The sequence below is a fragment of the Hyla sarda genome, chromosome 4 (assembly GCF_029499605.1).
Source record: "Hyla sarda isolate aHylSar1 chromosome 4, aHylSar1.hap1, whole genome shotgun sequence".
NCBI classification, from domain to species: Eukaryota; Metazoa; Chordata; class Amphibia; order Anura; family Hylidae; genus Hyla; species Hyla sarda.
The window spans coordinates 191,609,127-191,626,874 of NC_079192.1; positions in this window are offsets into that span (position 1 = coordinate 191,609,127).

Below are 17,748 nucleotides of genomic sequence, written 5' to 3' on the forward strand. Positions count from 1 at the left end.
TTGAAACCATCATATGTCGAGTACATATGTCTATGTAAAAATGGTAATTGGTTCTTGGGCCTTGGAACCATTGTATGTTGAATACATATCTCTATGGGAAACTGCTAATTGGTTCTGGGATGACCATTGTATGTGGAGTGTATGGGGAGCGTTTAACAAACCAGGGTGCCTCCAGCTGTTGCACAACTACAACTCCCAGCATGCATGTAAAGCCATTGACTGTTTGGGCATGCATAGAGTTATAGTTTTGCAACAGTTGGAGGCACACTGATAGGGAAACATTGATGTATGGGGTGTATAGTGTGTATATGTATTGTATGTGATATGTGACATCGCATACAGTACTGTACAGTTCTTTAAATACCTTCAGGGGGGACAGAATGTCCTCCATTACGATCCTGCCGACTACAGCTCTATAGGAAAGGAAGGGGAGGGCAGCCAGCAGCTCATTGGATGCCTGCAGCAAGATGCTCCAGGCTATTGGCTATGGCTGCACTGGGGGGGCGGGGCTTACACGGAGCTCACAGTGGAAGCCTGTATGAGTTAGCAGGACAGCATGTGAGTAACAGGAGGCAGAACAGGGCACACGGGGCACATTAAACAACTATCTGTCAGTTGCTGAAGTTGTCAGCGCTGTCAGATAGCTGTTTGTACGATGGCCCCGACACACAGCAGCATCATATGTCGATGCTGCCTTCAACATACGATGGGCTCTGAGAGGCCATCATATGTTGAAATGATGATATGTCGGGGCCATCATAAGTTGGGGGGTCACTGTACTAACATAAGTGTTTACTTGTGCAAAGGTGATGAGCAAAAATATATTACTCTGATGGTATATACATATTTCCATTGTTCTGCTCCACAGTCCTGGTACATTTTACAGTTTTTAGTAAAGAATCACGGCTAGAAGCCGGACATGTACACTTACGCAAATGGTTACAAATAAACTTCTTGACAAGTTCGTTAGGCACTCCTTCTTAAACGTTACATAACCTGTGGAGAACAAAAGTACTTCATAAAGAAAGTTAGTGACAAATAGCAAAATTACCCCGGTAGACTTCTTTAACTGGGGAATTTGCCATCCCAGCCTCGCCGGTCGGACTGTTTCTGAGGCATGGACATGTAACGGGGTCCACGGGACTGTACCCCCTCTAATGGACTCACTTGGGTGTTCCAGTTCACCCGTGACAAAGTAGATTCTGTAATGGTGGGGCTGATGGTGACAGCAGCAGCTTGCACCACTGGGAGAACAGCAGTTGGTGCCTGTTGGGCCGGCCAAACCTCCTCTACGGGAGTAGGCTGAGGCACTCCAGTTGGTGCCTGCTGATTAGGCTAAACCTCCTCGACCACAGGATTAGGTCTGGGCACATTCACAGACGACTTTGGTAGGTACTTCGGGGCCATGATAGGCACCTCGAATCCAACAAAAAAGTCCCATTGGGTTATGGGCTCTACTAAATAAATCTTCAATCCCCTTCAGGAGGGGAAACCCCCCTTGTCTGGGGAACAGTACCCTAACTAATAACCCAATTAAAATGTAACTTTTATTATTACTTGTTAATTTTTTGGGGTGGTGAACTGAGGAAGCGAATAAGCAAACATGCTAGTACAATCAGGACAGGAACCAATACCCCTATTGCGAGGCATATGAGAGACAAACACGGAAATAGGCTGGATGAGATTAAATTCTGGGGCCTAGAGAAATTTGAAATAGGCCCAAGAAAAGGAGATATTAATCAGATATTGCTCAAATAAGAAGCCAAATGGATTTATCGCCTAAAGAGTAAAAATCCTGGAGGTCTAAATGAAGGTTTTTCCTTCACACCATTTCTTGAATGAGGAAAAAAGAGAAAAAAATGAAGAGCCTGTGTTTATATAGATATATACTGAGGAATAGAGTGACATAATGAAAATTAGGAAACTGTGGAAATTTCAGCGAGACTGGCAAATACACAGGGAATATTGCCGAAAACAGGGCAGTCCCCTACAGGAGATATGGGGACTGCAACATAAGAAGACGAATATATCCCAGTATAGTCTGAGAAAAGAAGACTTACGAATAGCTAACTCACTGAGAATAGCTAATTTAAACAGATCCTATATTAGTCATAGGCTGGTCATATATGACAGTGGCTCTGCGGCATTCCAGGGGTGGCTCTCCCTCTCGGGGATGTTTCAGCTTCCTAATCTACAGGGCCTCCAATGCTTTTGTGTCCGGCTGCTGCACTTGCTGCACCTCATATGGCAGCAGTTTCGGCCCATATCTTTCCATTCCCTGAGCCCTTAGCTCTCTACAATCTCGGCCACCTGAGCTTCTCTTCTGGCCCTCTCAGACTGGGCCGGTGGGACTGGGGGATGAGATTTCCCTGGCAGGGGAAGAAGGTGCTCCCTCATATACTGTGTTAGTCCAGGCTCATCACCAAACAACCACTTTGGTAAAAGTGGGGACCGGGGACATGCTTTAGACTTCTGGACCTGGGGGGCTTGCTCAGGGCTATGGGTAGAAGAAGGGGTAGAGAAAGTGGCCTCAGCCGGGGTACTCACTTCCGACTCCTCGGTGTGGACCCCCAGGTCGAAAATGGCCACTGGCCGGAAGTGCGTCGGCGGTGGAGCACTGACTTCCGCTTCCCCCGGCAAAAAGAGGCGGATATTAACAGTTACATTTCAGCAGTGTGGGACATTTTCACGCGCTTCTCCAGCACATCCTTAACCCTTATAGGTACAGGCAATACTTGGCAACGTAACATAGCTTCAGACCTAATCTTGCACATGGTTGACACCAGTACTTTTCTTCATGTCCCCCTATATTTCACAAGCGCCACAAGTAAAACACTTTCCTCTGACAAAGTCCCTACACTTTCTAGTGCAACCTTTATTCAGATCGGCATGCGATTTTTGCAGACAGTACTGGACACAGTTCAGAGTAGGGGGGAGGATGTGTAGCATAAGGTGCACACCCCTATCCTTTTCTTAGGACGCCAAAAGTTGTGGTAACGGGGTGTGATGAGGGCAGATGTTGTTACCCTAGGGGAAGATGGAATTAACCCCTTGTATGCGTGACACCACAGCGTGGTTTATCCTTGATACACCAGAAGGTATACCACTAGATCCTGGGCTAGGCACTGGGCAATAATGACTCTGACGCCAAGTTACGGATAACGGTAGCTTTACTGAGGGTAGACAGATGGTAAAGTCTATACAGTTCAGCCAGGGCCCACAGAGGTGACCAGTGACTCAAAGACCTTAAGGGCTTGCTGGGACTTGTAATAGGACTGGACAATTTAATGCAGGCAATGCTGATTTGACAGTTGCTGATAGGGACTGACCCTCCCTGGAATCACCTGGTCACTGGTACCTCCTGGGTAATAATTATATGGTACTGTTCTTAAACCAACAACACATGACTAAGGATTGCACAGATCCGAAACGCGTCAGCGTTCTTGTCCCTATGCTGCATGTTTTTATGACTTAATAAAGCCAAAGAATTTTTGCATCCTAAAGCGCTGGACATTTCCATTATTACCTGTTGTTTCCATTTGGCCAGGTGCGCTGCTGGCCCGTCCGAGCGCAGGTGTGGGAGAGTGGAGCTGTGGAGTAACTACACGTGCAACAACACATTATATATTATAATACATAGCCAAACATATATATACAGAAGGGAAACAAGTACAAGGGGCCCAGGGGACACTGAAGGGAGGCTGCCGGACAGGGCAACAAGGCTACAGGGTAATACCTCCCGTACTGGGCCACCACAATAGTATTCCTCCTTGTATACTGGAATTATTGGTAATATTGGTCTCAGTATAAAGATGGTCAGTAGCAGTATAACGGTTATATGTATGGTGATAATTGGTGATGTATGGCTCCTGCTAAGTAATGCTGGAGGACTGTCTCATTGTGTGTAGGACAGGGAGTTTAGGCATGCTTGTCATTGCAAAAATATAAATCACAATATGAAAGTTATATTCCCATTTCATTAAGTTATTCTCTATCTGCAGTCTAGGAGATAACAAGCAGATTGGTGAGGTTCTGACTGCTATAACCCCCACCAATCTTGAGGATAGAGATATAATTTTCCCCAGAATGAATGGTATGGACTAAGCCTAACCATAGAAAATGATTGGAGCAGTGGCTGCGCAGGTGTGGTCCACAACGTTTACTCCAGGGGTCAACTTAATATTATGGGACAAACCCTTTAAAGGCATGTTCACATAGACTGTATGGTTTTGGTGCAGAAGCCACACCAATTTCTGTGCCAAACTGCAAAGAAAATAAGTAACATATCACGTCTTTTCTACATGGATACATCCTAAAGCTTCCTTTGAAATAAATGGGAGCTACAGGGTCTAACTCCCATCATGTGGCCCATCGCTCAGAGAGATAATATGTGCCTGCAATGTATAAATGTAGTGTTGTTATAATTGCCCCCCTACTTTTGTCCTGGCTCCCAGTGTGCCCCCCCCCCCCTCCCCAAAATGTAAAAGCTGGAGAAATACTGTGCAAAACAAGAAGAATATCACTGTAGCACTAGTAATAAAACATAATCTTCAATTTTATGACAAGACAGGAGACATTCGCATAATGCATTAATCTATCTCTACTGCAACAGATAGCAGCCATTTTGAACAATATAACAGGTATAAGAAAAAACTTTGAACACATAGGTATCCAGGTGATATGATACACAACCTAACATGTCAGAATAGGTATTGTCCAATGAAAGGTGGAGCCAGGTGATATAAGGCTCTGCAGTCCATAACTGTCCCTCTTTCTTTGCTGCTCCGCAGATAAGTATACACCTTTATACTAGTTACTTATTCCCTCATAATAAAATATATTCATTTGTGCTTTTAACCCTTTCTCTTATCTTTTATATCCTTTTATATTGCATATATATTGCTATATACAGGGTTCTGTATATTCTTCCTTCCTTCCATACCTGTTATTACCGCTCCGTTCGGTTTCCTCATCTTTTACACCTTCCCTGTGTTTCCCCCCCCCCCTTTTTCCTCTTACTTTCCGGTTCTTCCCTTGTTACCTTTGGCTTTCTGCTGCTTCTCCGGTCAGCGGCATCTCTGTTTTACCCGTGCGCGCGCTTTCCCGGTCTGCCACGCCATTATTGATCAGCGCATGCGCTCTGCTTTCCTCCGCTTGCGCGTCTCAGTTCAGATGGTAATCAGCTGTTCTGATTTCCCGCCTCTAGCTCGTCTCCTCAGAAGCTCTCCGGACCGCCTCAGAGAAGGACGTACTACCCCTTGCTCCTCCATTAGTCTGACCAGTGCCTTACTGATTCTCAAATTACCCTTCATTTCATTTATTGTATACTGCTGCCCCCTACTGTCCTTTTCAGGACAGTGCAGCTATATATTTTTTCTTCTACATACTTATCCATTCAATTCCTATATATTGTTAGCAGCCTGATTCTAGATTAACTATACTAATATATTATTTACAAATTATTTACAAAATTACACAAAATGGGTATTCCATTTTTTGATCCATCACAGATCAGTCATCCCAGATCAGGAGAATGGTCTCCTGAGTCTCAAATTGACCAGTTCATAAGCCTCTGGATAAAAAAGGCTTTGGACAGAAATAAACTTAAGGCTGAATGTCCCCGCCCTTCTTTATTAAATGGAGATGCATCTACTCCAGAATTTGACCCAATTTTAGTCAAGTATTTACTCAAATCAGGTAAAAACCCCAAGAAGGGTGTTAACTGGGCCTTCAAAACCTTTCAGGACAGTATTCTAGATGTCCTGGGCCCTGCCGCAAAAATTTTAGAGATTACAGAAGCAGCTTCTGCCCCAGGCTCTTCTATCGATATTAATACCCTTAAAGGCTGGGCTCAAAGGCTTGTATGCCTTCTGGGCAATGCAAGTGAATCGGTAGCCATAGAACGCAGACGTTCAAATCTCATGAAACTGGATCCCCAGTTAGCCCATTTGGCCACTACAGAGTCACCTCCCAAATCAGAAGGTCTACTATTTGGTGACAACTTTATAAAAGAGATCTCAAAGTACATGGGTCTCTTCTTGTCCCTTGATAAGGCTCAGGCCTCCATTAAAAAAGTTTTTTCCAATAAAATTTTTGGAAGGGCTGGGAAAAGTAGGGGCTGTTTTCCCAGCCGTACCACCATGCCTAGATCTCAATATCAAGCCCCCCCAACAAGAAAGAAAGACCTTCAGCCTTCCCGCCCCACAACCTCAACCCTTCTTCCCCTACCGTGGACGGCCCCGCGAGGACCAGAGGCCAAAGAGGTGCAACCCGTTCCAGACCCTCCGCAGGTAAGTCTCCCCAAGTCTTCTTCCCTCCTTCCAATAGGCGGAAGAATCATGCATTTTTTCCATTACTGGTCAAAAATCACAAACGATCAATGGATCTTAAACACAGTTTTAGGTTATCAGATCGAGTTTCTCTCAACTCCAGACCAACCCACACTTCCGCATCCCATACATTTTTCCAAAGCAGATAAAACTTTGGTACTTTCAGAGATCAAAGATCTTCATTTAAAGAATGCCATTGTCGAAGTTCCTATGAACTCTGCAGGTTTTGTAAGCAATCTTTTTCTGGTAAAAAAAGAAAGACGGCGGTCACAGACCTGTCATTGTTACGCCGAGCGCTCCGGGTCCCCGCTCCTCCCCGGAGCGCTCGCAGCGTTCTCCTGTTCGCAGCGACTGGGAGCGCTGCGATAATGTCCCTAGCCGGGATGCGATTCGCGATGCGGGACGCGCCCGCTCGCGGTGCGCATCCCGACCCGCTTACCAGTCTCGTTCCCCGTCTGTGCTGTCCCGGCGCGCGCGGCCCCGCTCCCTAGAGCACGCACGCGATTTAAAGGGCCAGTGCGCCACTGATTGGCGCATGGTTTTAATTAGTGTGTTCACCTGTGCACTTCCCTATATTACCTCACTTCCCCTTAACTTCCTTGCCGGATCTTGTTGCCATTGTGCCAGTGAAAGCGTTCCTTGTGTATCCCAAGCCAGTGTTCCAGACCTCTTGCCGTTGCCCCTGACTACGATCCTTGCTGCCTGCCCTGACCTTCTGCTACGTCCGACCTTGCTCTTGCCCAATCCCTTGTACCGCGCCTATCTCAGCAGTCAGAGAGGTTGAGCCGTTGCCGTTGGATACGACCTGGTTGCTACCGCCGCTGCAAGACCATCCCGCTTTGCGGCGGGCTCTGGTGAACACCAGTAGCAACTTAGAACCGGTCCGCCGGCACGGTCCACGCCAATCCCTCTCTGACACAGAGGATCCACCTCCAGCCTGCCGAATCCTGACAGTCATAAACCTAAGACTCCTAAACAATTATGTATGCTATCGCCATTTCAAGATGGAGGGTATCCCTCTCCTGAGAGACCTCCTCTTACAAGAGGATTGGTTGGTGAAAATCGACCTCAAGGATGCTTACCTCACGGTTCCCATCCATCCTTCTACCCAATCCTTCCTTCAATTCATCTGGGACCATCAGAAATGGCAGAAATGGCTGTCTACCTTTCGGTCTTTCTTCAGCTCCTTGGTGTTTCACCAAACTGATGAAACCGGTAGTAGCCTCTCTACGTTCCAGGGGTGTTCGTCTAATCATTTATTTCGATAACATCTTGATCATGGCAGAATCACATCATTTGGTGTCTCTCCACAGAGATTGGACATTATCCCTTCTAACCAATCTCGGATTCATTGTCAACCTCGAGAAATCCAATTTGACTTCTTCCAAGGAGATGGTGTTCTTGGGGTTTTCAGTGAAAACTCAGACTACCCTTCTGAGTCTACCTTCAAAGAAATTGAAGGTTATTCGGAAGGAAATTCGTTCCATATTGAACAAAGACAAGATCTCCCTCCGTTCCATAGCCCGTATAGTGGGCCTTCTTTCAGCTTCCATACAAGCGATATTCCCAGCTCCTCTCTACTACAGAGCTCTTCAGAGGTTAAAGATTCATCATCTACAAGAAGGTTTGGGATACTCGGACGAGATCTCTTTATCTCTGGAGGCCAAAGAAGAGCTTCTTTGGTGGCTCCAGTATGTTCAGGATTGGAATGGCAAAGCCATATTCAATCCCAATCCAGATCTCACACTCGAATCCGATGCGAGCCTCATTGGTTGGGGTGCTCGGATGGGTACCCTATCAACTGGAGGCAAATGGTCTCCTTCAGAGAATTCACTCCACATCAATTGTTTGGAGATGCTTGCAGGATTTTTCGCCTTGAAGAGTTTTGCAAGAGATCTTTCCAACATTTGTATCCTGATCCGTATGGACAACATCTCAGCGGTTCAATATATCATCCGTCTGGGAGGAACGAAATCAGAATCCCTAACCAATATTGCCAAAGATATCTGGCAATTTTGTTTCGACAGAAATATAACCCTGAAAGCAGAATATCTACCTGGTCTATCCAACGTGGTAGCAGACTGGAATTCCCGTTATCTTATAGCGATTGGAAACTTCTCCCTTCTGTCTTTCACCAGATCAATCTTCTTTGGGGTCCGCTTCATTTGGACCTTTTCGCATCCCGTCTCAACCATCAACTTCACCTACTCTTCAGTTGGCGACCAGACCCAGAGGCTCATATCATCTCAAACTTGGCCTGTTCAGACTCTGTATGCTTTTCCACCATTCACCTTAATTCACAGGGTTCTCCTCCAAGTGCTCATTCAAAAATCCACCATTGTCCTGATCACTCCTTGGTGGCCAACACAATCTTGGTTCCCACTGATCCTGGGAATGCTTATAGATTACCCAAGAATTCTATCGGATCTTCCAGATCTACTCTCAGATCCCGCAGGGAATCATCATCCCCTGATCATATCCCATCAACGTCCTTCATTGATTTCGGGTCAAACACATTTGACACAGAATTTTCTCAGTCTACTAGAGACATTCTTTCAGAAGCATGGGCTCCAGGAACCAGGATTGCTTACCGATCGGCCTGGAAACTTTGGGCTGATTGGTGCTTGCAACGGGGTATGGATCCCATTCAAGCACCTATCTCCTTTATTTTGAATTATCTTTCAGCATCCTTTGATTCCGGGAAAGCATACCGTACCATAAATTTATATAGATCAGCTATATCTTTCTACCATGATCCTATTAACTCTATTCCTGTCGGTAAATATCCCCTTATATGTAAACTCCTTAAAGGAATATGTTTTAAACGTCCTCCTACCCCTAAGTATCAGTCCACTTGGGATGTAAATTCTATCCTTTCTCTTTTTTCCTCTTGGGAAGATAATGATCTTCTTTCCTTAAAACTTCCTTCTATCAAACTTACCACTCTGTTATGCCTGATATCTATCAAACGAGTCTCTGACATCAGAGCTCTAGATTTATCTTCCAGACAATATACTCCTCACGGAGTCATATTTCAAATCCACAGACGCACTAAAACTAATCTTCAGCAAATATTTTATCCTTCTTTCCCACATAATGACAAATTATGTGTAGTTCGTTGTCTTAAATCTTATGAGTCTAAAACAAATCTTTTACGTAACCCTTCTCACACTCAACTACTCATTTCCTTCTGTAAGCCTCACTTACCAATTTCTTCTGCTACTCTGGCCAGATGGGTCAAACAAGTTATGTCTTTAGAAAACATTGACATCTCAGTGTTTGGGGCTCATTCAGCCAGAGGATCAGTTTCTACTAAACTGTTTCAAGTCGGTGTTTCTCTTTCAGACTTATTAAAAGCGGCCAACTGGTCCTCTGACTCCACATTTAAGACTTTTTATTTCAGACCCAAATCACATGTTTCTATGTCTTTATTATCTTAATTGTTATTGTTAACTTATATTTCTTTGCATTAGCTTTGAACTTGCATAATGCGAATGTCTCCTGTCTTGTCATAAAATTGGAGATTTTCCTAGCTATTGTGACGAAAAATATGGATTTTATAAAAGACAGGAGACAAGCATTATCCCTCCCTTTTACCCATCCCTAACATTTTTTCTTTTATCTTTTCAGCTTATTAATGCTTAAAAGGCTTGGTTATGTGTTTATTTCTACAAGACAGGGGACTACCATTATGCTTAAAGCGTACCTATCATAGTTCCAAGAAAAAAAAAACCGATATGTTACCAGGTACCTAATCCTGATTGTGTACATATGTTTTATGCCTCTAGGATCTTTATATCCATAGATATAAGCATTTATCTGTTGCTCAGTTACTTTTTCATTGTACTGGCTGGAGGGGGCGTGTCTGTCTGTGACCCTCACTGTGATGATGGCTCATCTGCTCTGAGTCTTGGGAGCAAGCATGAGCAGTCAGCTAATCACCGCACTCTACTCTGTAACCCTTTCCTCTCTGGTTTCATGCTGTACATGTTACACAGAGGAAGATGCTTGGAGCTTGCCTGCAGTATTCCTAAAACATTATGGCAAGTTCATAACAGGATAAAATGTATAAATATAAGAATAGATCTTTACAAAATTAGTGCAATGATTTTATAGATAAAAGTGCAGTATTTTTATGAATACATTTTCTATCTGTTTTATCTTTTCCTAGTAAAGTTGGATGCTAATGAACATAGCTGTCACTGGCTGGCACCGGAGTTCCCCCACAATAGGGACAGGCACCTGAGTTCCCCCACAGTAGCTTCAGGTACCCGAGTTCCCCCACAGTAGCTACAGGCACCAGAGTTCCCCCACCATAGGCACAGGCACCTAAGTTCCCCGACAGTATATACAAGCATTGGAGTTCCCAACAGTAAAGCACAGGCATCTGAGTTCCCCCACAGCAGCTACAGGCATCGGAGTTCCCCCACAGTATACACAGGCACCTGAGTTCCCCCACGGCAGCTACAGGCATCAGAGTTCCCCCACATTAGCTACAGGCATCAGAGTTCCCCCCACCGTAGCTACAGGCTACAGGCATCGGAGTTCCCCACAGTAAAGCACAGGCATCAGAGTTCCCCCACATTAGCTACAGGCATCAGAGTTCCCCCCCACAGTAGCTACAGGCATCGGAGTTCCCCACAGTAAAGTACAGGCATCTGAGTTCCCCCACAGCAGCTACAGGCATCTGAGTTCCCCAACAGCAGCTACAGGCATCAGAGTTCCCCCACAATAGCTACAGGCATCAGAGTTCCCCCACAATAGCTACAGGCATCAGAGTTCCCCCACAATAGGCGCAGACACCTGAATTCCCTCACGGTAGGCACAGGCATCAGAGTTCCCCCACAGCAGCTACAGGAATCAGTGTTCCCCCACAGCAGCTACAGGCATCAGAGTTCCCCCACAGTAGGTAGAGGCATAGGAGTTCCCCCGCAGTAGGTAGAGGCATCGGAGTTCCCCCACAGCAGCTACAGGCATCAGAGTTCCCCCACACTAGCACAGTTCCCCCCCATTAGGTTGCAGTTCCCCCACATTAGGTTGCAGGTCCCCCACAATAGGTTGCAGGTCCCCCCATTAGGTTGCAGTTCCTCCCATTAGGTTGCAGTTCCCCCACATTAGGTTGCAGGTCCCCCACAATAGGTTGCAGGTCCCCCCATTAGGTTGCAGTTCCTCCCATTAGGTTGCAGTTCCCACCCATTAGGTTGCAGTTTCCCCCCATTAGGTTGCAGTTCCCCCACATTAGGTTGCAGTTCCCCCACTTTAGGTTGCAGTTCCCCAAACCCCCTAACACACACAGAGACAAACACATCCATACAGACACACACACATACACACATATATACATACATACAGATACACAAACACACTCACATGTCCTGCACGGCGCTTCGCGGGTTGACGAGCTGCGTCACTGATGTCCTCTTGCACTGGCTATCTGCCGGCACTGCCGAAGACCGGGACGGAGGAGGTAATGGACTGGGGGGTTGGGGTAAGCAGAAGGGTGACGGTGCGACATGGTCGGGTGCAGCAGAAAACTGGGGGGAGGGGGGGTAACGGGACACAGGATCGGGCACAGCTGAGGACGGGGGGGAGATAATGGGACACAGGATCAGGCACAGCTGAGGACAGGGGGGATAATGGGACACAGGATCGGGTACAGCTGAGGACGGGGGGTGTAGTGGGACTCAGGATCGAGCGCAGCTGAGGATGAGGGGGGGTGTAATGGGACACAGGATAAGGCGCAGCTGAGGACGGAGGTGGGGGGTGTAATGGGACACAGGATCGGGCGCAGCTGGGGATGGGGGGTGTGTAATGGGACACAGGATCTGGCGCAGCTGAGGACAGGGGGGGTGTAATGGGACACAAGATCAGGCGCAGCTGAGGACGGGGGGTGGGGCGGTGTAATGGGACACAGGATCGGGCGCAGCTGAGAACCGGGGGGATGTTGGGGTGATCCGTCTGTATCCTGCACTGCCTGTGTGTGTGCGCGCTCCCTGTCCACAGGCAGTGCATGCCCGTGCATAAGCTGTATGCATACAGCTGAATTCTACTATACTGGATACTGGCATGCTTTACGGCCGGTATCTGGTATGCTGCAAAATTAACAATAGTCTGTCTGGCTAAAGACAGACAATCCCTAGTGGTGGCTATTTTTAGATTTAATTTCTGTGGGAAATTGACATTTTTTTCAATAAATTTAGATTGCAAAAAGCCATCATATGATTAGTTCTGTAACATATAAAAAAATTTCAACAATGACAGTGCCTCTTTAAACTCTTCTTTACTGGATATAGCAGCAAAAGGTTAATTACACAGGTGTACAGAAAAAAAACTGGTATTATGCAAATGAGGTATGTAAGGACAGCCAATCAGTGACCAGCACAGGTGATATAATGAATACACAGGTAACATACTTCCTCTTCTTTGCTGCTCTGTGCACAACATAGTTACTATAACATTTTGTTTTCCTCAGAATTTTGCATTTCATCAATATTCATATATTTCCATATATATATTTTTTTCTTTAATATTCCGTCTCTACTCCTTGTTATGAGGATATATATTTTCTTATATTCATTACCCCTCCATGTCTGGGTACTATTATATCATTGGTAATAACTTCATATTGAACTTTTATTTACCGTATTTATCGGGGTATAACACGCACCGGCCTATAACACGCACCCTCATTTTTCCAAGGAAATTTTGGTAAAAAATTTTTTTTTTACTAAAATATCCTTGGAATAATGAGGATGTGTGTGTGTGTGTGCATTTGTACCTCGATAAACTGTTTCTGGCGGCTTCTGCAGTTCAATGATTTAAAGCAAGCGCTTTAAATCATTGACGTGCAGTGGCTTCTGTGGGGCCAGAGTGCCGCTGCTCTATTCCCTCCCCGTCCCCGGTTTTATAGTTAAATATCCCGCCGCCGTCACGGCACAATTCCCTCCCCGTCCCCGGTTCTATAGTTAAATATCCCGCCGCCGCCACTGCCCAATTCCCTCCCCGCCCCCAGTTTTATAGTTACATGTGCCCTGGGGACTGCGGTCCTTCATGCTCCGGCGGTCTCCTGATCTGTCACTGTGCGCCGTGCACTGACTGACGAGTGACGTTGCGTTGAGGACGTCACTCGTCATTACGCAGCGCACAGTGACAGATCAGGAGACCGCCGGAGCATGAAGGACCGCAGTCCCCAGGGCATATGCAGGGCCGGCCTTTGGGGTGTGCGAGCTGTGCGGCCGCACAGGGCGCCATAGTAACAGGGGCGCCGGGCGGCTGACACAGCTCGCAGGCCCCCCGCCACTACACTATATATTGCTGCCTTTATCTGCAATAATGGGTTACATAGACCCATCAATGCAGCACTGCAGGCAGCCCGCAGTCTAGCTGTGAAGAGAAGAGTAGGACGGTGAGGGCAGTGCAGTGCAGTCACGTGGTACAGAGGCCCCTCCCACTGTCACTGTGCACTTACCGAAGCTTCTGTATATGCAGACCGAGGGGAGGAATAGGAACAGCCTGCACCTCTCCTGCTGTGTGCTCCTGTCAGAGCTGCCGCTGACCACTGGTAGGAAGCTGTAAAATCTAATGTTAATGGTACTGTAAATCTGTCTGCACAACAGACTGTAGAAGCATCGAACCATGGATGCTTTCCTACAGGCATTTAAAAGCTAGTGTCCTGTGCCTTGCAGACATGAGGCACTAAATGCTAAATGCCTGCAGGAAAGATTCCTCATCCAGTGTTCCCCAACCATGGTGCCTCCAGCTATTGCAAAACTACAACTTCCAGCATGCCTAAACAGCCAAAAGCTGTCTGGGCATGCTGGGAGTTTTAGTTTTGCAACAGCTGGAGGCACACTGGTTGGGGAAAACTGCCTTAATCTGATGATGCTGCAGTAAAGTATATGTGCTGTATATAGGGTCCATATGAGTCCCAATTTATGAAAGTAAATAAGGAGAAATAGGACACCGGCACTTCCACCATTAATAATCCAGCCGCACTTTACCTGGATTGAATGCCTAACTTCAGCGCACCCCCCGATTACGGTTGTGCACGATGCTGTAAAATCTTCATATGTAGACTTATAGAAGAAAAATACAGAAGCCAGCGCTCACCATTCAGGGGTCACTTTTATTCATAGGATACGGTACCCTGCCCGCTGATGTACCCCCGATGCACCGTATCCTGTGAATAAAAGTGACTACTGAATGGTGAGTGCTGGCTTCTGTATTTTTCTTCTATAAGTCCAATTTATGAAAGTCATGAGGTACTACCACATTTCTTCCACTCCCTTATATTCTGCTCATCTATAGCTGGGTTCCTAATGATTACTAACAGTAAGTGTTCCAGGCGCTAAAATGGTTTCATACTTGCTGACCGCCAGTGCGCATGGGGATAGGCGCAGGTGCATGGATGACGGGGAAAATGTAAGGGAGAAGCCATCACAGCAAGTTACACGGAGCTGGTGGAATGAACCCTGGCTGTGGGGAGGAGGAAGTAGAGTATCACAAAATTTGTAGCTGCCGCTGCCGCATGCAGCAGTCCTGCGGATCACCAGGTGCTCCTCACATCCCGGGCTAAACTCAGGGAGCTGTCGGCAGTGAGCATCACGGAGCCCAGTCCTGAGTCTGATTAAGGGGGACTGGTGAAGGAGGGAGGGGGGGAGATGGTCTGATAATGAGTGACAGGGGACTGAGTAATAAGAACATGGGACTAGTGAAGGGGGGGGGGGTCTGAGTCTGCTTAAGGGGGACTGGTGGAGGAGGGAGGGGGGAGATGGTCTGATAATGAGTGACAGGGGACTGAGTAATAAGAATATGGGACTGGTGAAGGGGGGGGTCTGAGTCTGCTTAAGGGGGACTGGTAAAGGGGGAGGGCCTGATTAAGGGGGTCTGCATCTGATTAAGGGGGACATGTGACTGGTGAAGGGGGACATGGGACTGATTAAGGGGGAAGGGGACTGATTAAGGGGGACAGGGGACTGATTAAGTGGGGCAGGGGACAGATTAAGGGGGATATGGGACTGATTAAGGGGGACATGGGACTGATTAAGGGGGACATGGGACTGATTAAGGGGAGGCAAGGTTTTCATTGAACGGGTGGCCAAGGGTTTTGGTGATGGGAATGAATATTTGTTACAAAGATGTTTTTCCTCTTTGTGTATGTTTATGGGGTAACAGGGGGGGGCGCCACAAGGTTAGCTCGCACAGGGCGCCTGAACACCTAAGGCAGGCCCTGGGCACATGTAACTATATAACCGGCGAAGGGGAGGGAATTGGGCAGTGGTGGCGGCGGGATATTTAACTATAAAACGGGGACGGGGAGGGAATTGGGCAATGGTGGTGGCGGCGGCGGGATATATAACTATAAACCGGGGACGGGGAGGGAATTGGGCAATGGCGGCGGCGGGATATTTAACTATAAAACCGGTGAAGGGGAGGCAATTGTGCAGTGGTGGCGGCGGGATATTTAACTATAAAACGGGGACGGGGAGGGAATTGGGCAATGGTGGTGGCGGCGGCGGGATATATAACTATAAAACCGGGGATGGGGAGGGAATTGGGCAATGGCGGCGGCGGGATATTTAACTATAAAACCGGGGACGGGGAGGGAATCGGGCAGTGGCGGCAGCGGGATATTTAACTATAAAACGGGGACGGGGAGGGAATTGGGCAATGGCGGCGGCGAGATATTTAACTATAAAACCGGGGACGGGGACGGGGGGAATTGGGCAATGGCGGCGGCGGGATATTTAACTATAAAACCGGGGACGGGGAGGGAATCGGGCAGTGGCAGTGGGACTCGGGCCAGGCAGAAGCTGCTGCAGTTCAATGATTTAAAGCGCCCGCTTTAAATCATTGAACTGCAGCAGCTTTTGCGTGGCCACAAACAGTCTATCGGCATATAACACGCAGATAGACTTTAGGCTAAACATTTTTGCATAAAATATGCTTGTTATACGGCGATAAATACGGTACTCATAATATATAGCATAGTATATATGCCGCTCTTCATCTTCTCTTCATACCTATATTGTGTTCCCTTCATTTCTACCTGTGTCTTACTCGCCGTCACTGTTACTCACCGCTCTCTTCATATATTACCTAATATCATGAGACTACGCGCGGAGCTGAGATTTCAGCTGAGAGCGCAAAATCCTATCTCCTCACAGACCACTCACCGTTCGCATCAGCCGGCTTTACCTCACAGCGTCGCACCTGTCCTTTTGGATAGCGCTGGAAATCAGTTTTTTGATCTAGGCTATATTAAACAACCCAGATCAGGTGAATGGATGCCACATCCTTTGATATCTAAATATCTTACCCAATGGATAAGAAAACCACTTGACAAGGCAACTAGAAGCAAAATGCGCTCTGAATGCCCTAGATCCACTCTGCCAAATAAACTGTCTATTACACCGGATATTGACCCCACTTTAGTAAAATACCTTAATAAATCGGGGAAAAATCCCAAAAAAGGTATAGACCGATCCTTCCGGACCATCCAGGATTGATTTTTGGATTTACTGGGACCTTTAACCAGGATCCTGGACTTAACTGAAGAGGCTATTTCTTCTGATACCCCTGTTGATGTCTCTATACTACGAGGTTGGGCACAAACAGCCATCTGTATGTTTGGTAGCATTAATGCTACTATATGTACCGAAAGAAAATGGTCCATTCTCATGAAGCTAGACCCGCAACTTATCCAACTGGCCTCCTCCGATAATATTTCTCCTCCAGATGGCCTTCTGTTTGGAGATTCATTTAATAAAGAACTTAATAAATATGTAAATTTATTTTCTTCCCTGGACAAGGCGCAGACATCCTTGCGAAAGGTCTTTCAGCCTCGAGTTTTTGGCAGGACTGGGAAGGGAAGGGCAAACTTCCCAGCCTTCATCCCCAAGAGTGACAATACTCCCATACCCCTCCTTCCTGTATGGATAGGTTCCCTAACCCCTCCATTTCCTACCAACCAAACCCCTTCCTCACCACCAGAGGAAGACCTTGGAGGGCAAGAGGACACTGAGGATATCCCAGATCCAGACCTATTACAGGTAAGTCAACATGTCCTGTCTTTTTCTCATATCCCACTAGGAGGCAGAATAGTTCATTTTTTCCAAACTTGGGCTATGATACCATCAGATGCCTGCATCTTAAATACAGTCTTAGGTTTCCAAATCGAATTTGTTCATCCACCTTTACAAACTATTTATCCAAACCCAATAATTTTCTCTACAACAGATCAAAAACTAATAGATCTGGAAGTGCAGGAATTACATTCCAAAAGCGCTATAATTCAGGTCCCTCTGCAGGCTACGTGAGCAATGTATTCCTTGTAAAAAAAGAAGGACAGAGGTTACAGACCTGTCATAAACCTAAAGACGTTCAACAATTTCGTTCAATACAGACATTTCAAAATGGA